At 44.6% G+C, this 26844-nt stretch overlaps 1 protein-coding gene and 1 long non-coding RNA gene across 3 annotated transcripts in view; one reads left to right on the top strand and one right to left on the bottom strand.

Annotated features, from left to right (window-relative positions):
• Window positions 1–20894, bottom strand: part of LOC121673446 — a 35624-nt gene extending 14730 nt beyond the window's left edge. Inside the window, exon 1 of the long non-coding RNA XR_006019219.1 lies at window positions 20632–20894. This is a non-coding gene — a long non-coding RNA (uncharacterized LOC121673446). The remainder of the gene's footprint in view (window positions 1–20631) is intronic.
• LOC121673445 (katanin p60 ATPase-containing subunit A-like 1) overlaps window positions 20562–26844 on the top strand; it is a 39769-nt gene continuing 33486 nt past the window's right edge. The window contains exon 1 of one of the 2 annotated variants that reach the window (XM_042046743.1): window positions 20562–20646. The gene's annotated coding sequence lies outside the window, so the exon portion shown is untranslated. Of the gene's footprint in view, window positions 20647–20969; window positions 21056–26844 lie in introns of those variants that run through there. The other variant, XM_042046745.1, reaches the window with a different exon arrangement.

Here is a 26844-nt window from a genome sequence, read left to right as displayed (position 1 = left end):
GCAGCAACATCCCTATTAAAGTAGATGGGATCTGAGTGAGGGTAAATCCAAGCACGCAGTGCTGGGACGGTACACCTATAAATCTTCTGTGTCTTACGCTCTGTGCTTTATTCGCTGACAAAAGACAAGTGTTTGCTGCCTTTGTAAGGTTCCTAAAGCACAAAGGGAGGGTGTGTGCTCGGCATTACTTCCTGTAGCTCCGGCTGCTGCCTACAGCACGACAGCCCGAAGCAGGAAGGACACAGGGATTCCTCAGCTCCACAGCGCAGGCTGCAGCCACACCAACGGGAGGAATGCGCCTTTCAAGGGCCAAGGAGTTCAGTTCACTCTGGTCCGCAGTTACTCGGTGCTAAAGTTAGTTTTGAAACACCATCTACCTTTAAGCCAGGAAGTATTTTAGGCAACAGATACCTTGCAGGCCTCTTCAAGCTTACTGAGTATGTATTAAGCAATTTTTGTGTAAATTTTGTCTTCTGCTCATACCAATCTCATCACAGTAGTGATTGATAGCTGCCTCAGTTTACATAACAGCAAAGGCTGGGAAAGGCCCTTTCCTTAGGGTATCTACCTTAAAACAAGTAACTGGAGTTTGAAAAAAAGAGCCTGCTCTCTCCAGTAGGCATCGTTTCATGGTTTAATACGATAAATGTAGCCTACATGTGCACTGTATGTCTGGCAGCGTTCTTTGTTACTTCACTAGATGGCGTGTGGTGGTGCCTGGCAGGGGGGAGAGAAGGGAGAAGAATTAATTCAGTGTGTAACTGGCTGCACTGCACTCCTGCCTCTGATGTGCCTTTAACAATGTGGGTCTACGAGTTAATGTTTCAAGGGTGAGAATTGAATTTCCTGCTGAAACTTTTGCCTGAAGAGTACCCTTAAATCAGCAGTGGGGCAAGACTGGCGGAAAAGAGGTTTATTAGACTAACCTATTTCCTAGGCAAAACATGCTTTCAGAGACGTAAGTTCAAATCTAAAATAGGCCTGAAGAAGAGCTTATGTGTCTGCTTACTACAACATGGTCAGGTGGTAGATCTTATCTTTTCTATAAATTTTGTCATGCTTATAGCCTCACACCATCACTGCTGCTACACTACTGTAAAAACATTCAGAACTTTGGTTCTTCAAAAGGCAAGCCATAAGGTTAATATGTGCTCTCACTTTCCCTGGTGTATACCCTGGCATAGCTATCCTCTTTTGTTCTTCTGTTAACTATTTATGCCTCCCACTTTGCAAAAGAACAAGACCCAGCTCTGCCCTGAGGCACTTCCTCCAGTGGGATGACACAAAATCACCCTCGCAGGGCACTCACAGAGCACGTGCAGTAAGAATCTGCTCTTGTCTTGCTTGGGAAAATAGGCATTAAATCTTCAAGACCTCAGACATGAATTGCGGAAGTGGCTGGATCCATTAGGGATGTTCCAGGCTCCCTAACAAAAACACTGACAGTGAAGCTCTCCACGGCAAGGTTTGTTGGTCAGCATGCCTGCTCTCTCGGCAGCACGGGGGCTGTGCAGTTTCACAACTGCCCTAAGCTGACCACGGCTGGGCTCCAGCCAAAAGGCAGCTCTCCCCCTCTGCTGACTCTTGTGCTCCTTTGGCTGTAGGAACTGTGGTGCCAGGGGCTGATTGGTCTTGGTGCAATCCTCCCCTCCTGTTTTTTTCCCTTTTGGTAGAGTTAATTTTCAGTTGGCTCAGTTTGCTGAACTGGCCAACTGGTTGGGTGGATACTGGAGCTGGTACAAGGAGATGGCCGGGGTGCTGAGCTGGAAAGTGCGAGACTGGCCTTTCTGCCATCAGTGTGGGCTGAGCCATCAGGAGTCAGAGGGCTGTGCACCACAGCTTCTGCAGTGCCCCCAAAGTGCCCCAAATGCTGTGGGAGGTCAGGGCAGCCACTGCCTTAGGATGGGATGCAAGCATTCCTCTGCTCCTTTGAACACAGAGAAAAGGTGTTTAAAAACCATCTGTTAAAGAATGGTACCATGAGGAAAACACATCTCATATACATGCAAGTGTGGGGTTTTCCTGTGGTATTTAGGCCTAAGGTGTTTACTGTTTCACCATCCAGCTATGCACCCAAGCTGCAAATGCTTTCAGTGCAACCCATGCACTAGATTTAACACCTGCTGCACCATGGCTATAGCTACAACAGCAGCTTATACCCTGGCTGAATCAGCTGCCAGTGCTACAGCATGGGCAACACTCTCTCCAAAGAACAAAATTATGTCCAAAATCAAGTGTCTTTCTCTGTTGTTTACAGCTGGTGGCTGTTGCTGATGGGAGAGTGTATTTGGTAGGTGCCTGGCTTGGGGAAGAGCATCTGGTGAAGTGCTAGTGCTGCAGCTGTGTGGGGAGCTGTGCAGAAAAGGACCTAGTGCTCACACTGATTAGACAAAACAGGGGCAAACACTGGCAACCAGCTGAACAAGGGGTCCCTAGGCATTCCCTGAAGAGAGAACTCATTCTTCCCTTGTGAGTCAGGTTTGTGTGGCCCCTGTAAGATGAAGCTACAGAGTAAGACAAGTTCTGCCTGGGTTAAGCCATTGCAGCCTCTCCACTAACCTTCCCCTGAAGCAAAAGAGGTTTAAGATGTAAATGGGAGAGAAAAACTGGGGACATTGGATGGCTTATAATCAGTTCTGTAGGAGAGGCAAGTTGCTACCCAACTTGCTTCTGTATTTCCACAAAATGCACCTCCTTAGATCAGCTCACTCAGCTACCTCAGCCTCAAAGTGCAGTTGTCTTAGCTAACTCATTTGGTTCACATTTCTTCAAGTTATCACTCAAACGTATTAAGTTGAAACATCTGGATGAACCCAGAAAAAACTGCAAGAAATGTCCTTACTTTATTCCAAATAGCCTATGCTTTGAAAATCACCGCACATGCAACACTTCCCTGCACACAGCCACCATTATCCCCTCAGCTCAGGCTCCTGGTTCAGGGTCCCACTCTGCTATTCCTTCACTCTGTCCCGATCGTCTCCCAGGGTTTAAACCTGTCTTACTGTCAGTATATTGTGTTTGAATTACAGAATTGTTCATATATGTCTCTCCCTCTAGGAAACTTACAGCAAAGAGTAAAGAATTGTTTGGGCTATAGAGAAATGCTGCCAACTACTGTAACAGGAAAACATTACAGCTCCCTTTCGCCCCAAAAAGAACATCTTCTTGCTGTGGGTAAATAGCTATTTCAGTTCTTCTGGGAGCAATAATCCTGGCCCTCTCTTTCTCCAAAGGCAGCATGCAGTCCTCTATCTATAGAGAAGCTCATTTCCACAAGGCATGTCCAGACAGAATTGGCATCTGCCTAGGAGTGGGGATAGTAGAGGATGAGAAGAATGGCAGAGAGGGATGCTCTAAGGAAGTTGCTCGTACACATGACAGAAGCTAAAAAATTATTCCTCACCAGAACAGCACTCAAAGGACTTCTGGGCTCTTCCCTGCCTGTGAAGGGATCTTTCTTGGTTTCTTCTCCCTCTACTCCATACCCTGGAACCTGTAATTCTGAAAGTGAATCAGTGTCTACAGAGACACCGGTGGCTGTGTTCCATGCAGTGCCATCTCGTTTCTGCACCTTGAGGCAAGTCCCCTTGACTCTGCCATGTCCTTGCCTAGGTTTAATGCATCTGCTGCTCAGGAAGGTCACAGGGCCATGAACTGTGTGTTCAGAGCACCTATTGAACAACAGTTCACTGGGATTAGCTGGGATTTCCAAGTACAAGATAAAATAATTGTAAACCAAGAAAGTAATAACATCTATCAAACTCAGTTATACCACAAAGAGCAGATAAACAGATACCAAAATCAGAAGTCAGTCCTCCAGATATTAGTCTGATTTTAGTTGGTGTGAGTTTTGCCCTGAGAGGACCTCTTTCCTCACCAAAATGTACAGGTCTTGATCTTCCTGACATGATTGAAGTGTCAACCTGTAGTAATTTCCAAGCAGCTACTCAAGTTCCATTAGTATTGATCTAATTTGAGATGAACACTGGCCTCATTAGGCTTTACTCTGCTTCCCGCCCACTGTTCATCAGTGAAGGGTTGGCTGAGATAACACCTGAGAAACAATGCTAGTGCTTAGAGCAAAAAATCAGGACAAGTGAATCCAATCCCAGCTCTGCCGCTGACAAGAGACAAATCCACATCCCTTTTGTTTTAACTTTTCCTATTTGTAATGGGAGTAATACAGATATTTCTTATGGCAGAGGCACAACTGCTTGTTTGAAGAACACTTTGAGATGGTGCAGCTTGGTGAGATCTCAACAAGGGTACAAAGTGCTACTGGTGTTTCTAAAGTGTGCGATGTGTGTCCTAAACTAACCCTTCCTGATCTGACACTTCACACATCTGATCCCCTATCACATCTCTACTATAAAACAAGCTATGATTTGGGTGAATTGTTTATCAAATATGCAACTTTAAAAGACTTTCAAGGGTCTGCTTGTTTTAAAATCACTGCATACTGCAGATATGAGCTAACCTGAGAAAAGCAATATATGGCCACAAGAAGAGTTCTTTGAAGATGCTCCAACCCTTCTATAGGTATGCATCAGGTTGGTGTAATGTAGCCCAGATCTTTAGGCTTTCTGAAGGCCAAGAAGCTGTGTAAGGTCTTTTGATCCTGACAACAGCATGAACAAGTGGTTACATAACTGACAAGCTAGTCACATCTTGGTAGGCATAAAAGCATTTATTTTCTTGTCACCTAGCAATATGACAACGGATTATACCTGCTTCTTGCAAGCCTTGCTGCAATACGTGCTTTGTCTGTGGACACTCATCCAGCAACAAAAGTGTACTGCAGAAGGGCACGTGGCTCTGGACTCCTACCATAGGGCCCTGACTCTGGGGCTGCAGATTGTCCTGTCAGCAACAAACTCATTTAAGATATACCCACCTCCCTTCATAGTTCAGCTGTGATGTTCCATGTTTAGCTGAACCCGACCTCCATCACGCTTCTTCTCCTCTGCACCACTTCAGCAAAGTGACAGGATCTCCAGCACAAAGCAGGTCAGGCCTGGGGTGGGTGTATTTGCACAGGTCCTCAGCACTGCCTCCTCCTCAGCATCATGGGGTCCCATGCAGCATGCACTGATCCTTGTCACTGATATGGCAGTGACCACGGAGCACTTCCACACAGGTCCTGGATGTGGGGTCCTGGACATAGGGTCCAATTCACCCTCTCCTGCAGATGTGACTGCATTTATCCTAGGTCTGCTGGATATATAGAAAGCATGTATCATGCTCCTAGCAGACAGTGCTGAAGCAGGAAATGCCTTTGATATATATCTGGCCTTGCACTGTGCCATAGCAGAGCCACAGCTGTCTGCAGCACACTGAGACACACATGTCCTCTGCTCATCCAGAACTGCCCCACATTGTCTCTGCACATTACAGCTCAGCCTCTCCAGGGAACGCTGTGTTAGCTGTTACATTTGCACACCAGCCAGCACTTTGCTTCCTGGTTTATGAATGGTGTGTCCAGAAATTGGCTGCTATGCTGGTGCATTTCAGAGAAGATAATGCTGTCCTTTTCCCTGCTGTTCATCGTAACCCTAATTTCTGACAAACAAAAGGGATGAATTCTGGGCAATTTACCAATAATCAAGCACAGGGTGAGCAAGATGGCTTTACAATATATATAGCCCTATGGGTAGGGCTCAACAAAGCCCTCAGATACTGGATAGCTCACTCACACCAGGCCCTTAGACTGATGAACAGCGATAACAGCAGCAAACCTTGTCTGCCCTGCAAATTGCAGCCAGAGATAATAAAACTTCCGAACTAGCAACACAACAACAGCATGGGAAGCCTATGACATTAAATACATGAAAGGGATGCCTATGAGAAGAAGTTGAGTACCTTCAGCACAGAATGGGTAATCCTCAGGGGACTATTTAAAACTCATTGACTCATTATGCCTACACATAGCTTTGTCAGTCAACAGAGTCGTCAAAAGTTTGTGCAGGTGAAGTTTACTTAGGTACAGAAGAGCAGAGCAAGACTTTCCTTTTTGATCAGTTGCCTGGCTCTGCCCTTGGAGCAGAAATCCTTCAGAGATCTCTTGGGGTTTCTTTTGTCATTTGATGGGTTTGTCTCTGACATATGAAATCATATGAGTGGAGCTGCATGGCTGAGGCAGGGTGGTAATACCAGCTGCAGGCAGGAAGTGTGTGGCAGGGTTCATTTCATGCCAGAGACATAACACACAGCACGCTCCCTCTACCTGCAGTGCAGCCCAGGATTCAGGTGGAGAACTTGAGTGAACTGCTCCTCAGCTGCCTTACACACACAGAGCTCAGGACTGCAAACTGCACTGCCCTGTGGATGCCCATGGGACAGACTGGGCTGTTTCTACTCTGCATGTAAAGCATCCTGGCCCTTCCTCACACTGCACTGCTTCCTTCCCTCCACCAGCCTCCTTCATTTCCATTCTGTGGTGTCCCAGATCCCTCCCTCCTTACCAATAGCCATTCCTCAGCACCCAAACCCAGCTGGAAGGGTGATATAAGACAGGGCTATCAGCATAATGCAGAGGAATGGTGGCAAGTAAGGGAAGAGCCTACAACAAGGTAAACACTCACCCTCTAGCCCTCTTATTACTGTTGGGATATAAACTGAACTGTTCCAGCTAATTCATCTTAGCCCCAGATACATGTTGCATGAAGGCAGGGCCTGAAAACAGCAGAGAAACCTCTAACACAGTCTGCACTGGGGTGATGCCAGTTATGTGGGTAGAGTTCATTGAACAAATGTTGATGCTTAAGTGGTAGGTGTCCATTTGGGAGTTAGTCACCTTAGGATGCCGTTTTAAGTCAGAGAGAAACAGACACTTTTGGCATAAGATAGAAATTCACACTCAGTTGAGCTCAATTGTGCTTCGTGAGCTTCTGCTGCTCCCCGCTGATAATACATGGAGTCAGGCATAGCCAGCTCCCAGGTGAACGCCTGCGCGACACACACCAAATGACGGGCGAGATAAATCACTTTTTGTACAGCCGCGTTTTGACACAGGGATGCTACACGTTATGGGGCTGCAGAAGGGGGCTTTGTAGGGTGCCTAGTGGAGCATGCTCTAGCACGTAACTGCAGAGGCCAGGGAGCCACATTCAGAGGAACAGAGACTCAGTGACAGACATAGCAAAACCCTTCGGGAACGTGGCTGCTGAAGCAACCATGACTTCATTAGACTTGCTCAAGATGCCCTCTAGCCTAGACCTTTCACCTCATTTAATGGTTTCTTGGCCTCAATCCCTTATAATTCTGAAATGAAAAAAAGAATCTCTTTGACTCCTGTTTTCAAGCCAGGACTGTTTGATTTGGAACACTGCATTGAAGTCTGTGCTACTGATTGATTTCAGGTTTATTATATTTTCCCCTTTGAAAAATGCTACAGTAAAAAAACCCTACTTTGTCGTTTTTCATGTAACCCCCCCCCCCGGTGGTTTTTTTTTCCAATCTTAGCAAATGCTCAGTCTTTTCCACTTCAATAGCTTGAAATTCTCCCCTGGGAGCCGTAAGCTCTTTAAATATTTTTAGGTTGCCAGATTTCTTATGTTCTCTCTCCAGGAAGCCAATTCTGTTTCTAAGCTCTTGAGAGTAGTCCAGCTTCATCTTTTGCGCACTCACTGCATCACAATAAAATGCTGCCTAATTGCTGCCTCAACCGAGTCCCAAAGGTGCTGGAGTTTGTCTCTAGGCTACAGTTGTGGACAATAAATTCTTCTCAGACTGGAGTTAAGCCTTTTTATTATTTAAATCTGAGTCATGTAAAATTAGTTTACTAGCAAGTTACCCACAAAGATCTAGTATGGAAAGAAACTCCCACATATTGTTTTCCAACACAATGAGAGAATGATGAGATATAAAGATTTGCAAGTGGCTTGTAACACAAGACGTGTATAGAAACACCAATGTTTAATTTTGCCAAAAAGACATGAAAATGTTTCTGTGAGCCTAGAAGTTACTCTCAGACCTCGTCTGTTTGGTGTTCTTTACCTTCAAATTGAAACTGGTAGTATAAAAATCTTTCTTTTTTCTTCTAGCTCCTGAAATACCTATGAAAGAAGAAAGGCAGCTGAAGATAACAAATGCCAGATGGGCAAGAGCTTTCTGTTCTCAGTCTAGTACCACAGCAAGAGGATTTAGTGATCATTTTGATGAAAATAAACAAGAATATACTAAGACCAGCCACCCAGGCTGCACCCCTATCAAATTTGAGAAGACCCCTGTAGCAAGGGACAAATGGGAGTGAGAGTGAACACATACTCTCTTTCTCATCAGGACCATATTCATCTATCCTCAATGGCAGAAGACATCTGTATATGGCATTTTCTCTCTTTGTGTTCCTTTTTGCAATCTGTATTTTAAAGTGTTTGTATATGGCTTCTGATGAAAGTGCATACTCCATAGACATTATATAAAAAGACTAAATGATCATTGTTTTGAGACTCTAATTCCTTAAGACAGCAGTTTCTTTGGATGCATTTGGTGCTGTATGTCCAAATCCATACTCTTAGTTAAGAGAAAAAGAAGCTGAAAGAGATTGCTAGATTTTCTCAAAATGGTTAGACTGTCCTTTAATTAAAAAGGTCAGGCATGATAACAGAGACCTGACATGGTTTTTGTGGTGGTGTCAGCAGCACATTTGCAACCTGGGGCACTCATGAGCAAGGACAACACACATCCAGGTCACGGCAAGCCTGTTCAAAGGACTCTTTGCAGGGGTCCTTTTGTCAGCACAGAGAGCGCACAGGCAGATGCAGGGATCTGCAGTGACTACAGGGACACTGTTAACCACACAACACACACTCACTGTGCAGACACCCCCTCCTGTTGCTGGGGTCTCTCATTCCTCACTTCTTGAGGAGGACATGGCAGGCATGGTGTGGCACGGGTGGTGTGACAGAACCTCCATTACTAACAGTGACACAGAAGATGGGAAGCATGCACAGGTCTGAAGCCGACTTTGGCAGCCAGCAGCTAGAAAAGCTAGGACGCAATTTTAGCCTTAATCAGATCAATGGGAACTTTGCCACTGATTTCAGTGGAATGAAGACTCCGCTCTACATGTCTGCCTGTAATCTGAGAACATGTATTCTGCACATCCTGGAGACTCAGTGAAAACCAGACCCCACAGAGTTCACCTTAGATTCACTGTCTCAAATAAAACTACGTGGATTCTTTGTGCCCCTTTTAGTTATCTGTAAAACAAGTATGATAATGCTTTGAGTGCTAAACAGTACAATGTGTGTAGGAAGACAGTATCTTTTATTAGGCCAACTGAAATAGTTGGGGTAAAACAGACAAGCTTTGAGGCTTGCCTGAAATGCTTTGAGATGCTCTGATGAAAGGTGTTTGAGCTGTGCAAGGGATCATTAAATTACATTCTTCCTCTCTCTGGAAATCATTTAGTGATATTTCAAAGGAAAGATGCTGTACAGAAATAACTGATTTCTATTGCAAGTGCTGTCTGGAGCTAAATATCTTTCTTCCTCTCTCTTTATGAACTAATCTAAAGAAAAATATGTTTTAAATTAGCATGTTAAGAACAATTTTGTGGTATAATGTATAGTTCTGTGAAATGTTCTGTGTGAAGTGTAACTCACAAGATCCTTAAGCATGTTTTAGCACACTCAAACAAAATGGCTGGATTTCTGTTGAACAGTGTGTGGAAATTATGAAGGTATCACTGAAAAGAAATTAGAAAGCATGGAAGGGCAGTGAAAATGGCAAGTGAAAAAAAAAGGCAGATACGAGTCAAAAAGGACATGACACTTGTAAACACTAGCTAACAAACCCCCAGACTGTCACTTCTGAGTGTGGACATCATGCCTTGGAAAGCTGTGAACCAGCTAGTGTCCATAGACGTGTCAAAGAACCAAACACTTAACCCTCTCCTCTCCCTGATTTACCAGGAAGGAGCTGGGAGTGCTGAATTGAAATTAGCCAGGGCTGAGAGACCAACAGCATTATGGTGTCAAAACCGTGAGTGCAGCGGGATAGATCAGTGCTATCATGGACTCTGTGCACCACTGAGGTTACTGGGGGCCATGAAGGGGTAGGGGAGGGAAGGTTTAACTCTATATAAATCTTACTAATATCACTTCACTAGTACTTTAGTTCAGTGTCAAGACACAAATGATGTCAAGAAGAAAGAAAACTGGGGGCAGGGGAATCTTTAAATATGTGAAGAGTACTTGTAAAAAAGGATGACATAAACTTCATGTCTATCAGAACAAGAAGCAATAGGGATAAATTGCAGCAAAGGAGATTTACATCAAACCACTAGACAACACTCCAGGATTAAGGAAAATTAAGCATTGGTATAGACTGCCTAGAGAAATGGTGAAACTTTCATCACTGGAACATAAAAAAAAGTCTTAAATAAACATCATCAAAAGTTTCACTACAGATGATAGTTCACTGAGGCAGAGAAGATTTGAAGATTCATCTGAGAAAGGTTACAATGTGTGACCAGGTCTTCCTGGATGTTCTTTTTACCCCCAGAAAGATGTTCTTGAAGATTTTCTGTTTGTGTGAGATTTTGAGATGCAGTCCTCTGAAAATATTTGTCTAAGAGAGGAGGGACCATTTATCTTCTGAAGTCTCTATTCCTCTCCAGTGATCACAGATGCAGTCACAGATGACTGGCTTAGTATGAACACCTACTTATTGAATCTGCAAAGTGAGATGAGACAATTACCATCCTTAATGACAAATTGTGTCCTTTCTAATATATTCCTAAATATAACATTCAAATCTCCATTACTCATTCCAACTATAATTACTTGTTGTGCACGTATGAGGTGGCACCCATAACACATAATCATAATGTTATTTACTGTCCTGCATTAGTAATTTAGCACATTATATTTAGATGCCATATGGCCTGATGAAAAATGTAATAAAAGCTTCCTATGCAGTGGATAGAAAGCTCCTAGACAACAATTAATATAATCTATTCCACTTTTGCATTGCATTTCTACTAAGAATATCACTGACGTGTAGGCTATCTCAGGAAGGAAAATTTTATGTTTAGATCTAAGACCCAGCCAAAGCTCTGCCAAGTTGCAGGTAGAACTACTAACTAGGAATGTAAGTGCCTTTATTTCAGCAGTCTGAAAGAATAATGTGCTTTCGATATATGGTATTAACCACTTGTGTTTCCAAAATCTGCATACTGTAACACGTGCTCAGCTAATCTGTATGAATGTGTGTGTTTATAGTGGACTCATCCCACCACAGGACTAAAACTGGGTACGTAGGACATGTCACCACTATGTCCCACACTGAGGCCATTGGAGGAAGCCTGAGCACCCAACTGTCCCCTCTGCTGAATCGTAGCTTTCTCCTTGGGGACCTCTTCACGTACATCCCATGCATTCAAGACAAGGCATGGATCTTGAGTAGTTCACTCTCGAGATTGCCCCCAAATGGCAAAAAGGCCAAGAACATTATATTTGGCTCCCCCAGACCCACATTGTCTTCCAGCACTATTCCTGCAGGTTCCACACTGGGCAGAGATGGACACCACAGGGTACATACATATGAGATCCAGGGTACAGGGCTGTGTGGCATGGACAGAGCAGTCTGGAGGAGCCCTACGCATCCTGGGTGTGCATCAGCATGCACCACTGAGCCTTGGAATGGAAAACTGCTCCGTCTCTTGTGTGGATACAGACTTTGGAGACACTTGCAAATAATGACATAGGTTGTCTGCCCATATCAGCCAGCACTGCACTGAACAGTGGTACTGGAGACTGCTTTCATCAGGTAGAAAGGTCCCAAGGACTGCCTCAGCAGGAGGGGGATTTTTTGGTATCTCAGCAAAACAGAAACCCGGAATAAAAATTATAAAAGGTGACAAGGAGAAAGAGCACAGGATCACCTTCCCCATCCTGAGAAATCCATAGAATATTATTCTCCTGTGCACTTGGAACAACTTCTTTTAATAAACTTTGTTCTTCTTTTGTAACCTGTAATTATGGAAACCTCAATCTTTTATCTTATGCACAAGTACCCTCATCATACATGTATTTTTACACTGTCAAAGGATGTGAAGACTTAAGGTTCTTGTATTGGTTTTGGCTGGGATGAAGTTAATTTTCTTCACAGTAGCTGGTGCGGGGCTGTGTTTTGGATTTGTGCTGGAGACAGTAACAACATGGGGATGTTTTGGTTACTGCTGAGCAGTGCTTACACAGGGTCAAGGCCTTTTCCACCTCTCACCCCACCCTGCCAGTGGTGGACTGGGGGTGCACATGGAGTTGGGAGGGGACAGAGCTGGGACAGCTGACCCCAGCTGACCAAAGGGATATCCCAGACCATGTGGTGTCATGCTCAGCATATAAAGCTGGGGGAAGAAGGGGAGCTGTTCAGAGGGATGATGTTGATCTTCCCAAGTAATCATTAAGTGTGATGGAGCCTGGCTTTCCCGGGAGTTGGCTGAACACCTGCCTTCCTGTGGGAAGTTGTGAATGAATTCTTTAATTTTCTTTGCTTGCTTGTGTGGCTTATGCATTACCTATTAAACTGTCTTTATCTTAGCCCATGGGTTTTCTCACTTTTACCCTTCTGATTCTCCCATCCCACTGGCCAGGGAGTGAGTGAGCAGCTGTGTGGGGCTGAGCTGCCTACTGGGGTTAAGCCACAGCGGGCTCATTTTGTAACTTCATTACATTTAAAAATGCATCAAACATGAAAATTAAATGCAACACTTCTGCTCCTTTTTTTTTTTTCTTTTAAGGTGACACGAAAAATTATTTAAATGAGGAAATGCATATAGGAAGACAACAGCATATGTAGGTTTAACTCCAGCTTAGCATATAGACTGTGCTTCCTTGTGGATTTTAGCTTCTTCCTTACTTGATTCTTTAGGAATGTTTTGATTCTTACTTGCATGGAGAAGGACCAGAAAGAGGTGAGTACTTCAGCTAAAAGAAGTAATTAGGTAGGTCAAGCTATGGAAGGTAACAGATAAATATAATTAAACAATCTCTTCACAGGTTATTAAGATGCCTACCTACTGAACTTTAAAAAGCAGCACAAGATGACATGCAAAACTATTAAAAACTACTAATAGTTCTCTCACCTCATTGTGTTTGTGGCTAGCCTTCCTAATACATGCTTGTTTTAAAAGAATACTGTTTTATAACAGGATAATTAATTCTGTAACAACATGAAATACCTTAACTGCCAGAGACTGCAAAAGTGTCCCAGTGGTGGACACCAGTAGCATCAAGTCTGTCTGAACTGGAATGAGTTTTAATAATCAGAAAATGAAGCTTTAGTGACATACTAGCAGCTGAGCCTGGGTGGTTTTAAAGGTCAACACACAGGGCAGTTGAACCTCACTTCTTGTAGTCAGCAGTGCTCTGTGTACAAGGAGCAGCTGCTCAGCCTGGAGGTGGGACTCAGCTGCCCAAAAGTAGGTATTTCACATCTGAGTATCTCTTACGGGTCATGTAAAGCATCGTCTAAAAGGCCAGATTTTCCACTGATTTTGAAAAGAATTTAAGACAACTAGTTTACTAGCAGATGCCTGCATTGTAAACCATTAAAGGTAGGTACACTGCATCCAGTATGTCTGTTGAAACATTAGCAGTCCTTGGCTGATGGGTGGGGAACTTCTTAAGCTACTCCAGCTTGACTGCAGCTGCTCTATTCTAGTGGCAACACCATGCTTCTAGGCGTATTTATAAAGCTTGGCATACCTTTTCATGGTACATTTGTAAATCCTATAATAATTCTGTTTAAATTATGGCCACTTTTGACATGGATAACAGAGATACGTGGCTAGATTATATCTTCTTACAGTGATGCAAACCATAATAAACTTCCATGACATTTTTGAAACTGTAATTGTATAAAAATCACGTGCTTGAACAGAACAATACTTAGATACAAGACTCAGTCTCCTCAACTTACATCTTAAATATATCTTTTTCTTGGTGGCACTCTTAGCAAATAGGTTCCCGAGGTCAACAGTGCATTTCTGTCCCTTGCTAAAGCTCATCCCTTCCTCAGACCTGTTTACAAGGTCATGCAATAAAGAAAATCACAGACATGACCTAGGTTAAAAGTTACACCTTCTTTTGCAGGGTTCCTTTCAACCCAGATGATTTCACCAACCTAGCTGGCAGTACCACCACATCCACCCCTGTACTAGCCCAAGAGACAGAATGACATGTAAAGTAGAAGGCAAGAATGAGTGCTGAGGGGTGGAGACCAGGTAAGTCAGTTCAGTTGCCAAGGAAAAGATGCAAAGAACAGCACAGGAAGGCATTCAGAGTTGAAGAGGCTCCTCTAAATGATAATTCAGAGCAGAAGCCTAACTAACAGTCTGAACTGCTCTCTGGAGGAGCCTCTCTCACTCCTTCAACTATGCAAGGCATCTAGGGAGACAAGCCTTCTAATTTAGGCATCTAAGTTAGATGTTTAAATGTAGGCAATGAATATTCCCCCTGAGAATGTGAATGGGATGTTATAATAGTTTAAAACATGTTTCGCTGAAGCTGTGATACCAATGTCTGTTCTTTTATGAGATACTGTTCTTTGTGCCACCGATCCTCTACTGACACAGCCATGTCCCTCATTTATTAGATAAATGAACAACAGTAACAGAATGCATATTGTTCAGTGATGGTCCAAATTTTGAAGTTAAAAAAAGATTCCAAATTTTACTCTCAAAATATGAACCAGATTAAATTGTTCACATGGAAACCACTGCAAATTCCCAGCAGTAATTGTTTTAGGGGACCAGAAAGGGAAAAGAGATTCTTCACAATGATCACCAGCATATATTTAACTTTATTGCTCTCCTCGAACATTTTTTCTTAATTTTTCAATTAGGAACCTTGATCTGTATTTACATCTTGTCTACATTGCTCCTATCCACTCAGAACCTTTTACATATTCAGTGATGGGGGTTTCAGAAGTTATCAATAAATGACAGAAGTTGTGAAGTTCTTTCAGCGCAGATGCATGGCTTACCTCCTGCCCTGCAAAATCTTGATACTTAGGCACACACCAGAACACCAATTTTCAGTGCGCCTTTTTTCTCCAGTGTAAACTCATTGCCATTGATCACAGCACTATTCAAAGAACTATTTGAGACAGTTGTGGAAGGAATGCTCTTTAAATGTAGCTGTCTTCTCTCCTGGACGAATATGTTTACAGGAGTGGATTGTTAAAACCAATTCATCTTCTAGTGTCTCACACTGTGGAACTGGAACTAACATGCCTAAGAAATCAAAAATGCTGGGCAAGCCATTAATATGTATGAGACCGTGCTCTGTTTATTCGAGTGGTTTGGGCATCTACACAGTGTGTGCAAAAATCTGCCCAACAGTTCCCTTATTTGAAACCACCACTGCTAAGTCAGGAAAACATCCATAGGGAAATGAGAATAATATACACCAGTATGACTTAAAATTAATGGCTGTGCCTGAGTTAAGGGGCTCAACTGATGTAACTGGTTCAAACTATCAAATCTTACTATCCTATGGCGTTGTATCCATTTCCACTTAGCTCTCATCCCTTCAAGAAATCTGCCAATGGATCATACACAGTATTGCAACTTGTGCACAGAAGTAGGTGCTGCAGGTATCCTTAAGTGGGGAGCTGCTGGTCATTTTACACAGGCACACTGGGCAGCTTTTTGCCAGATGAAATCTACAGCAGCCAAGTTCTGCCTGCCTTGTGCTCAGCAGAAGCACCAGCTGAGTGTATCTTTTCTACTGTGCTACTTACCACAAAACTAAAAGGAACTTGGTTAGACCTCCATCCTTTTGCAAATGCAGTTGAAACTGGCCAGTGAGGTTCAAACTTACAGCAGTGGGACAGACAGAGCAACCCCAGAATGCCACATCTTTAGAAAAACAGCTTATAATTCAGACTCTATCATGAAAGAGTTGTACCAGCAAACAAAAGCACATCACAAGAGATTTTCTCTCAGCTGTCAACCCCAGCAGACAGATTAAGGGAACTTAGCCACTTGACTGTCTAGTGGTCTGCCACAGGACTGAGATGGTGTAAATAAACTTTCTTTCCTGGTCCAGGTTTTCACTTAACAGCTGACACATGGCTCCTTGGGCGTGACTTTACTTTCTCTGAGGTTTCTGTCCAAGTCTTCCTCTGTCTTTGACTGCTGTAAGCTACTTCCTTATTCCTTCTCCAAAAAGTAATACTCCAACATATGCAAAATGCTTCTGCATGTAAAGGATACACATAAAAGAAACACAATATCCTAGTTCCTGTTTATTTTTCTAATTTTTTCCACAGACTCAAAGCAGAACAGATGGGGTTTTTTTCAGTGTACTGTGGGCTTGCTTCTACCCATTTCAAAGATGTGTCCTCTCTTCCACCTGTGCTTTCCATTAATGTGACTCTGGCCTATTCTTCATCATTTTAATCAACCTACTCAAAACTGCCATGACAGCTTTCTCTCTCTGCGGCTCTAACAATGGAACACATTGGGTGGGACTCCCGTCACCTACCTTTAGACATCTACAGTGCAAACACATTTATGTTGATCAGATAAGTCTGCTATAAACATGGAAAAAAATTAAGCACATTCAGGGCACAATCCACCTTGGTCAAAGCAGGAATTGTATCCCCAAAGTCTTAACTCAGAGGCAAAGGTCTACAAGACAGAGGTGTACATTTACCAGATAAATAAAAACACCCTTGTCTATTCCTCCTCTTGCCTTCTGACTTAATTGAAATCCCATTTGAAAATTAACTCCTTTCCCTTACACTGTTCTCTATTAACAATTCACAGCACTTCAAGATGTGCATTGTGGGAAAGATGTTGACTAAATCTTTCTCAAGGTTCAGACTCTGAGGTTCTTTCCTAGGAGAGAAATTGGTGGATGTGTCATACTGGTAAATATCATTCCATAAAAATGGAGAGAAGGACAATTACTATGTGTGTATGAAAATTAACAGTCCACTGATGCCTTTGCTGACTTGTGTGTAACTTCCCCTGAAAGGTTAATGGCCATGAATATGTAACATGCACCTTCTTCTCCCTACTGTTTCCCTATTGTTTTTCATTTTTCATTATTACAGCATTTCTCCATACAGCCTGTAAGACCTTTGGTAAAGAGTTATGTTTGCATGTGAGCATTAAAGCTTATTATGAAGGCACAATAATTCCTGTAGTCTAGTTAAATATAATTGCAAGGGGAAGAGAAGATAGAAGCAAAGGGCAGTTCATCATTCATAGACTTCTCACATGATTTCAACCTTCTCCTTGCAGAATTTTGTGGGTAGGAGGAGGTTACAAATGAAGCTCTCTGCTACTTTGTGCTAAAAGCCGGTGCCAGCCCTCTAGCCAATGGAATTTATGTAATGATAACCAAATCAATTCAGAAACCGGTTTTGTTAACCTGACAGACCCTAAGAGTGCACAGCTTTAAACTTCTCTGACAGTGTCTGCAATTACTCTAGCTGAAGAGACACTTCTGAACCAAATCTAATGTTCATGGCAAAAGAGTTACATTAATTTATATCAGCTTCTGATTGAGTTGACTAGAATAAATCAGAGTGAGTGGGCACACAATCAGCTCTGCTGGCAGATTTGCAGATTGCTGGAAAGGGGCATGATAAGTCTCTGGGGTCTGGCTGTGAGTAATGCTCTCCTCCACCAACACAGCCGGATCCTGCCTAACCACAGTCGCTGACACCCACTAACATCGTGTCTTATCCAGAACCGCTAGGTTTATAGCCTCTATCAAAAAATAAAAAGTTGTAATCCATGAGAATATACTCAGAGTAGAACAAGCTTCAGTGGCTTAAGGTGTCACCTCCCCTCCCAGCAATTTCCTTCCTCCTCTTTGCCTGAGATTACTGCCTCACAGCAGAGTTGGTAGAATGAGACACACACACTAGTCCCAACTGCTTCAATGCAAGGTCCAGCAAATTAGCCTAAACTGCTCGTAAAATGACTTTAACATCATATTTTGCATTAAAATGGCTTAGAAACATTAGTGTTTTCCAATCCAGGGACTGCTGTGGAGGCAGGAACCTTCAGTAAGGAGGTCAGGGAAAGCAGTATTTTTTGCAGCAGTCCAGCCAGATTTGCTTGAATTTGGCCCAGCAATAGGAAAGACTATGAAATTTCACACTTACAGTTACCATTCTTCTGCCTTATTAACAGGTTTATGAACTTCTGATTGTCTGTCTGGACTAGATGACCTTTTGAGGTCCCCTCCAACATTAATTACTCTATATACCTAGCGTGCATGGCCAGGAACCTGAAGAGGTGGTTCTTCCTGCTGACACAGTCACTTAGCATATCTTGGCAAACTGTGGAGACCCATGCTTACCAAACTTTGCCTCAGAGGAGCCAAAATAGGTTGACACTGGTATTGTTCTGGTGTTGAGCAACTGCTTTTCAAAAGGGAGGTCAGCTCTAATACAGGGCTGCTAGGAAGCAGCCCTGCTCGACTCAATCATTACTAAAAAAAGGGATGGGGGAAGAATACCCAACCAGACAAATAGAGATTATGCCCAAATACTCAAGCTTCTCTGTGTCACAGTTTCCTAGCTGGGGATACAATCCTCAGACAAAGCAGTTAATGCGTTGCCTAATGTGATAAGAGGTACATAGTCTCGTGGGAAGGGGCATTATGGAAGTGCTGGGACAAGGCTGCTTATCATCTGCTCTCCCCTAGAAACACTGAACTCTGTAAGGTCTGCACAGCATCTATGTTTTTGGGTTTGTGAAAAAACAGCAGGAATTGATGTCATGGGCAGGCAAGTTCGAAGAAATCTGGAAAAGCCAGAGTTGCAGCTGTTATGAATTCATCACGATTTTGGCCATCACATTTCCCGGTTCCAAAATCCTCAACAAAGACATAAGAATCTCCACATGATTTTGAGGGAAGCAAGATCCGTAGATATATGGGTGACACATTCATGCATCCTGTATTGTTTAAGAGGCATACTGAGCTTTTAGTTTCAATCCCTGCTCTTTCGCTTGTGTCAGCATTTCTGAGAACCTTATTGTGAGACACAACCTCATGCTGCTACCTTAAAGTAACTACAACAGAAATTTTCCAGAGAAATCACGTACTACTACCAGGTGTGATCACAAGATCATCGTTACTGGGACACCCTCAGAGCTGTCACAAGGCAGTTCCAGCAGTAAGGGCTCACTGCAGTGAGTAAGGGCTCACTGCAGAAATACAGCTCAGATCCGCTGAGATTTCAATGGGCTGCTCCTGCCTCCACATCTCCTCTGCCTTCCTTGTGCCTGCGGCAGCTCTACAGACTCAGCTAATTCGGTAACTTTTTCCAGCTGAACTCGGTTAACTTTTTGGAGGAGCATAACTGGCTCTCCACCAGATCAGATCCCAGGCTTGCCTTGCCAGATGGCATCATCGGTGTTACTGCGGTGTAAGTAACAAACAGGAAGGCATGGCCATGATCAGAGAAATGCAGGACTGCCTCTTTTGGTGGCAACACAGACACAGGCTGGCTTGCATTAACTGTGAAATTACATCCTTAGAAAGATTTATAACTGCATGGCTCCCCTCGCAGGACACCAGGCTGCTCATATTAACCGTGAGCCGCACGCTACAGAAACGCTAGGTAAAATTCACCCTCAGGAGATGACACGAACTGGGTGGTGCCGCCCTGAGAGGCTGCCTGTGATCACCAAATACCACTTTGGTCCAGGAACAGGGCAAATCCCTAAAAATGTTCCTTTACTGTACTATAAAAGTGTATTAAACTGCTATAGCAAAGATGGTCCAGTGCCCTTCTGCGTGCCCATACAGGACAAACGTGTGCTCTGCATTTCCTAGACACTCCCACAGCCGAGGTGGAGGCAGATGAGGTTTGCATTCAGAGTGTGAATGAGCTCTGATGTGAATTCAGAGCTCTTCTCGGTGGTTCCAGCTACAAGGACACGACGCAAGGGCAGAAACTGATGCACAGGAAGTTCCAGCTGAACATGAGGAAGAACTTCTTTACTGTGCAATGACCGCGCACTGGAACAGGCTGCCCAGAGAGGTTGTGGAGCCTCCCTCACTGGAGCTATTCAAGAAGTGCCTGGACTCAATCCTGTGCCATGCGCTCCAGGACGGCCCTGCTTGAGCAGGGAGTTTGGACCAGATGCTCCCCCGTGGCCCCTTCCAGCCTGACGCATCCCGTGACTCTGTGTTTTCAGCCTCCCCGATCCGAGCACTGGCGCAGCACAGCGCACAGCACGGCCGGCGCTCCCTCCCTCCTGCCCGGCCGAGCACTGCGCCGCTCCAGCTCCCGCAGCGAGCGGGACGCTCTCCGCCCGCGATGCTCAGCGCGGAGCCCTGCCGAGGGCTGCCAAACACGGGCTGGGCGGCGGCGCCCGCAGCCATCGCCGCCGGTGCCGCGGCGTTTTCCTTTAGGAAAATCCCTTTCCCCCGCCGTCAGGGCAAGGCGGAGGCGCTCCGGAGGCCGGGGTGGCGGTGCCGTCCCCTCCCCGCGCCCGCCGCCGCCGCCATGGCAACCGCCCGTCGCCGCGCGCGCGCACCCCCTTCCCCGCCCGCCCCCCCCCGCCCGCCCCCCCCCCCCCCCCCGCCCCGGTCTGACGGAGCCGCAGCGCTGCGCCCCCTCCCCGCGCCGCTCCCGCCCGCGGACACGCACCCCCGGCTCTCCCAGGTAACGGCAGGGCCCGGGAACGGGGCAGCCCCTCACGGCGCTGCTGCCCGCGCCGGGCGGCGGCTCCGACCCCGCCACGCTGAGAGAGGCGGCGGGGATGGGGGGGCGACCAGAGGTAGAGGCTGGAGGAGGGCGGGGGCGCCCCCCTCCGCTCCCGCAGAGCGTGCCGGGAAGTGTAGTCCGCGCCCCCCCGTCTGGCGCTGGGGGCTGCCGGGAGAGGCGGCGGGAGGGAACTACAGCCCCCAGCGCTCTCGGCGGAGGGGGAGAGATGGGTGCTGCGGAGGGGACCCCTGTGGGGACGGGAGGCTCACTCTGAACGAGGACACCGAGGCGGCTCTTCCCTCTGGGACAGCGAGGGAGAGAAGCCCCTGTGCCGCTGCCGGGGCGGGAGGGGCTGGAGGGAGGGGCGGTGCGGCAGGGCCGGCTATGGGGGTGGGCGCAGGGGCGGTGCGGCGGCAGGGGGAGGCGCGGGGCAGGGGAGTGAATGGGGGGTGGGTGGGGGAGAAATACGGGTGAGTGTCTGCTGCGGTGAGGGGAGGATGGGCTGGGGGGGGAGCCTCTGGATGCCAAGGGGGAGAGAAAGAATGCAAGGAAAGGGGCACGTGGGAACATAGGTGGAAGGGGAGAGATGTGCTGGAGGAGGAGTGGTGGAGCAGATGGACGGAGAGGGCTGAGCAGAAGGCAGAGCAGACCGGAGGCTGGGAATGGGTACGAAGGAGGCAATGGTCAGAGGGAGCCCTGGAAAGTTTCCCCAACCAGTTTGCATTTCTAGTTTCCAGTTTCACATCTCCTACCACGCTTAGGCTCTGTTGAGCTTGTTGCACTACGTGGTCTAGACACAGTGTTACTTTTTAAAAATTATTTTGCTACATTTCTATTTTTTCCCCCGAAACTTCTGTCATGATGTCAGTATTGGCATTTGTCCCTTTTCTCTCTCCATTTCCTCTGCTAACAGTTCTAGTGTTATTCTTTATCTTGCATTCTCCCAACAGCCATGAGGGGGAATAAAATTACAGTTTCTCTACGTATCATACTTAAAATACAGATGTTTATGATTGGTATATAAGGGGGTGTCATTGTTTGTTCCTGAAAATCTGTATCTTAAAAGCATCAGTGCATTAGTACTCCCTTGTATATGACTACTGAATGTCTATTCCTACTACAGTTTCACATTTTACAGAGATGGGTTTCTTTCCAGTGGATGCTTGATTTTTATTGCAGCTGCAGATTGTTGAGCAGTTTCTTTATTCTTCCTTTTCCCCCCACCCCTGTGTTGGCTATATCCTAGCAAGGCTTTGGCTTCGTGCAGCTCCTGGTACTTGCCAGACTGCAGAAGTGAACATTGCAGCTGCAGCATGCTTCCAGGGTGCTTGGCTCTTGGAGATTTTGGGTTTTGAGCAGGTAATGGGGAGAAATGGATCCTGCCCTGACCTAATCCAAATCAAAAGACAAGGAAGTAAATGGAATACAAGAAAACAATAATAGGCTTTTATCTGGTTTTCTGTGTAATTAATTAAAAAAAAAAAAAAGCTGATTCTTTTGGGGATGAGCTGAGAAATCTGAAGAATTGATGTCTGTAGCACTATCAGCAATATGCATATAAATGTATATTTAAAAACGTATATACTATTCTACTTAAATATTACATATTCTTAGTCCTAAAGAGCCAATTCTTTGAAATTCAGAGTGGGGTTTGAAAGGTGGAAAAGTATTCAGCCCAGGCTTCTGACCTTATGGGTCAGGGTTATAAACACATGTGAGTGTATTAAACCTGCAATTATTCATGGAAAGCGTATCTGGGTTGCAGACTGGCTGAGCTGGGGATGTCGCAGGAGCAGCACTGAGTCTTTGTGGAGCTGACTGTGGTCTGGTGGGGCTCATGGGCTGCAGCGCGGGGGGAATGGGTGTGCTGTATTCAGGGTGCAGGAGCAGTTTCCCTGCCTTTCTTGGCACAGAGCCCAACCTCTGAAACATGCTGAACCCAGGCTGGCTCTGCACAGAGCCATCTTGGGAGTCTTTGGTGGCATGTTTGCTCTACCAGAAGTGCTTACACACATGATATGCAGAGAAGCAAGTGGCTCCGCAAAGGACCAGAGGGATTATTGACTTGGGCTGGGTTCCACTTTGTTGAGCTCCAGACAGACCTTCCAGAATCCTTCAAGTACTTGGGTCCTGCATCCTGTCAGAGGAAGGGTTGACCGATCCACCTCGGGCTGGTCCCACCTGAACACGGGCTTAGGTTTGATTTGATACTAATGCCAGAAGCCCTGGAGGCTGTCCTGGAGAGGAGAGAGATGTGTGGAGCCAGCCTGGGTCCAGCAGGGCTAAGATGGAACAGAAGCTTGCAAGCGTGTGTGTATGGAGTTACACTCCCCAGAGTGCCCCACAGCATTTTTTTAGCTCTTTTCGTTACCCAGCCTTGCTGATGAACACCTCATTACCCCAAACAATGGTGATGTGACCATATGGATGTGTCTGAAGCTGGTGTATGAGGTGCCTGGAGAAGGATACGATTTTAGGAATAGCACAGCTGTCTCTGATTCTCCTTTCTACTTCTTCAGAAAACTGTACTTCAAAGGCTCTGCAAATGGCCATTTCATTCTCCAGGATACTTTCTGTTTGGTTCACCAAACTAATGAAATCTCTAATTTAAATCTCTAAATTAATCTTTAGTTAAAACACTGACCACCTATTTAGTGTTTTCTTATGTGTTTACTTTTAACTTGTGATGAATATCTTTAATTCATTTGAAGATTTTTTTTTCACTTGCATTCAAATAACTCTCTGTTTCAAGTTAAGTCTCAGAAGAATGCACACAAAAATAGTTTGAGGCCTGCATGCATGCTTCTTCTCCTTCTCACTTCCATACACATTTCCCCATTAACTCCATGTCTGCTATTGCAACACAGAGTTTCAGTGCAAAGAGGCCAGAAACCAGTTAGCAGAAAGTAGTTGACTGAATTGAGAGATCCCTTGGTGCTGGGTTTCGTGGACCATGGTATGTGTGTGTATGTTTTATCTGGCATGTCTGCTGCTTTGAAGAGTGACATTACCTGCTGCAACCTCAGCGCTGCTGCTGCCATTGTAGCCAGTCTTGTCACTGCTAATGGACACAGCAAAAGGAAAAAACAGCACTGGCATAGCACATTTCTCATCTTTGATTCTTTTACATGTAGTTTAAAATCAAATCTGCTGGAACTGAGCCATGTCCTTACTTATAGGTATGTTCTTAGCAGGAGTTGTGATCCTGTGAGGTCACAATCACTGGTTTCCACACCAGTCCATGGGACCACAGCTGCATGTTTAAACAAAGCCGTGTTAACAGGGAAAGATGGATTTGGCTATGGAACTTGGCAAGCCTTTTGTTTGTTTGTATTTTATCTGACAATGATCAGTTAAAATGTTGTTTTTGTCATGCAAACGTAATGCCTGATAACTGTCTGCAGCATCAGCAATTGCTTCTGAACAGGGACAGTTAATTATTAGAAATGAAGATCAGTTGTTCTGCACCTAACAACAAAACAAAAGACATAATCTTTACAATAAAGCATGAAAGACTTATTTAATTTATTTTAATTATTGCATTTTTTAGTAACTTATTCTTAAAAATCAAAATGCATCAAGCACATGAAAAAAATACAGTCTGTATTTCAGTCAGAAATAGACTTCTGTAGGGTTCTGGTAGGAATCATATGTCATGCAGGGAAAAACACTTTTTTGTTCCTCTGACAATGTTCCAGTTAGTGTTGCTGTTTATGCTTTTTCAGATAAAGCATTGTCATATTGTTACATGTCTCTATTTTAGCAACTTTTAAATTTGAAGAGAAGGCTGCAAATCAGATCATTGTACTATTTAAGTGAAGACATAATTGAGGCAGAAAGAGCTGTTTGAAACTGGTCAAAGCTGGCTTACAAAACCAATATGGCCTTAGCCTAAGAAGGGCAGGTTTCAATTAACTGTAACGAAAAGCTTCCAAGCAGTAAGAGGAATCAGAGGAAAGAAAAACTTCAGTTTATTCCTTAGACTCTGACAATGGAAATGGGTGCACATGAAAAGTGGATAAATCCAAAAATCAAAACCTCTTAACACTGGAATTCTCTTCCTTGCTTTGCTCTGTGTGGCTATTGACCTGTTCTGGGATTGTGCCGTGGCAGAGAGTCATCCTGACTCTGCAGTCATACCTCAGTCATATGCACTGAATTCAGGAGATGGTGCCTAACAGTGTGACTCTCTGTCTTGTGACATTTCTTGTAACTCTTACATTGCATTTCAGGATGCCCGGCATCATGCATGGCTGATTTACAGAAAATGAGAAACATCAGCGAATGTCCAGGCCTTTCCAGATGTTCAGTTGTCCAGTCAGCAGTACTGCAGGGCTGCTATGATGTGAGAGCATATGTCCAGCAATCTCAGGGAGTTGTGGAATGTTTCTGTTTTGCATGGGTAAAATTTTGGTCAGAGAAAGACAAATGTCCCAAAGAATCCAGATATGCTATAGCCCTCTCAGTGAGGAATTAACTGATAAAATCTGATTAGTAGGTATTAAATAAGGCTTGATGTGACTATTGAAACAATAATAAAGCAAAAGTGTGTAACAGCTCATTTAATAAGAGTCATTCATCCTGTGCAAGAGCCAAGGACTTGTGGAGAAAATGGGATGCAGTTGTGTCACTGTGTCAAAATACATGCATAAAAGAGACATGTAAAGATAGCAGGTGCCTTCTATTTTGGCACTTGCAGAGTGAATGTTCAGGATCAAGCAAGAGGAAAAGCTCTGCTGCAGAGCCCCTCTTAGGGGAGGGCATTTGCTGCCTCTGGTAAGACTCTGCTGAGATAATGCTGAGAGAGATGGGTTGAAGGGGGTCAGTCCTGTATCCACTCCCACTGGTGTGGCACACAAGTTTGGAATAGTGTGCTAAGCAAGCTGTCCCCCTTTGCCTGTCATTCACACAGTCACTGTATCTGCCCATGGATATATTTTGTGTATATAATACTTTAATGTTAAAGTAGAGACTGTCTTTTGGATCTTGCTCAATTGTGTGTTGCTTTAGTTCTGGGAGAAAAATTATTTTCCGACCCCAGATAGGGATCAGCTCAGCTTATGCTCCAAAGAATAGAGATTAATATCCCCTGTGACCTTTGCGCGTGGCTGCTGCAGGGCTTTTAACGAGTGGGCTTAAGACCCCATGTGTGGCAGCTATGCTGACATGAATGTCTGTAATGTCTCTTCTTGTCAATGATCCATGAACTAAGGAATCTCCAAGGATATCTTGATGTGCAGTGGAGCTGTTACGGTCTAGTGCAGGAGAGAACCACACAATGATAGAATGAAAAGCTGGTGTCACAAGTAATGTGTAAGTTGTTCTAAATGTACTTGACAAGAGTTGTCCCTGGCTGTATATTTACTTAAAAGATGTGGCTGTGATATGGTAGGAAAATTAAATATCTAAACAAAGCCCCAAGTAACAAACAACAAAACACTCTATTTATATTTTGTGGTTCCTTGGACGTTTCTGATTTTGTATGAACTCTATAATACAATGTAGAACAGATAATGAAGAGTAAGTACATAACACAAAAAACCCCTCACCTAGTTCTAGTTAATTCTGCATCCCTCCCCCATCTCTGACACTGAAGAGTGTGATGTCCAGAAAACAACACAGGAAGTAGTTCCTTCCTAAAAAATAATTTTTCCTTGATTTTGCACTTACTTGTTTTGATTTGCTTTGGTTATTCTGAAGTAACATTGCCATCACTAGTGTGCATACGAGGCTTGTAGTTTGTTTAAACCATTTTTAGCATTAGTTTTAAATAGCAGTAGAATCTCAGAGAACTGCCTGGGATTCCATGAAAGAACTGATTTAGGACTGAGGCCAACAGCTGTTGTTTCAAATATGGCTCAGGTAAATGGGTGATGTTATATACACCTTTTCAAGCTATATGACCTGCTTGGGTGTCTAGGGTAGGTGATAAGTGCCTGAGTCCAGGAGAAAGATCCAGGGGCTTTTGTCAGCTTAGCTCTGGAGGCAGTCACCGCTCAGTAGGTACATAGGTGTACATCTACCAGCCTCCCTCCGTGCTCCAAGTTTCAGTGCCTGTCAATGTTTTATAAGCTCTCCAGTGTGACACACCAGGCCTCAAGCTCATGCTTAAGCTTTGGCATCACCAGCATGAGGCTAGAAGCCCCCAAACTATTG

Source organism: Corvus kubaryi, unplaced genomic scaffold (genome assembly GCF_017639235.1).
Source record: "Corvus kubaryi isolate FWS band 111438036 unplaced genomic scaffold, C.kubaryi_AGA036_p1.0 65439, whole genome shotgun sequence".
Classification (NCBI taxonomy): domain Eukaryota; kingdom Metazoa; phylum Chordata; class Aves; order Passeriformes; family Corvidae; genus Corvus; species Corvus kubaryi.
This window is presented reverse-complemented; position numbering and strand designations above follow the sequence as displayed.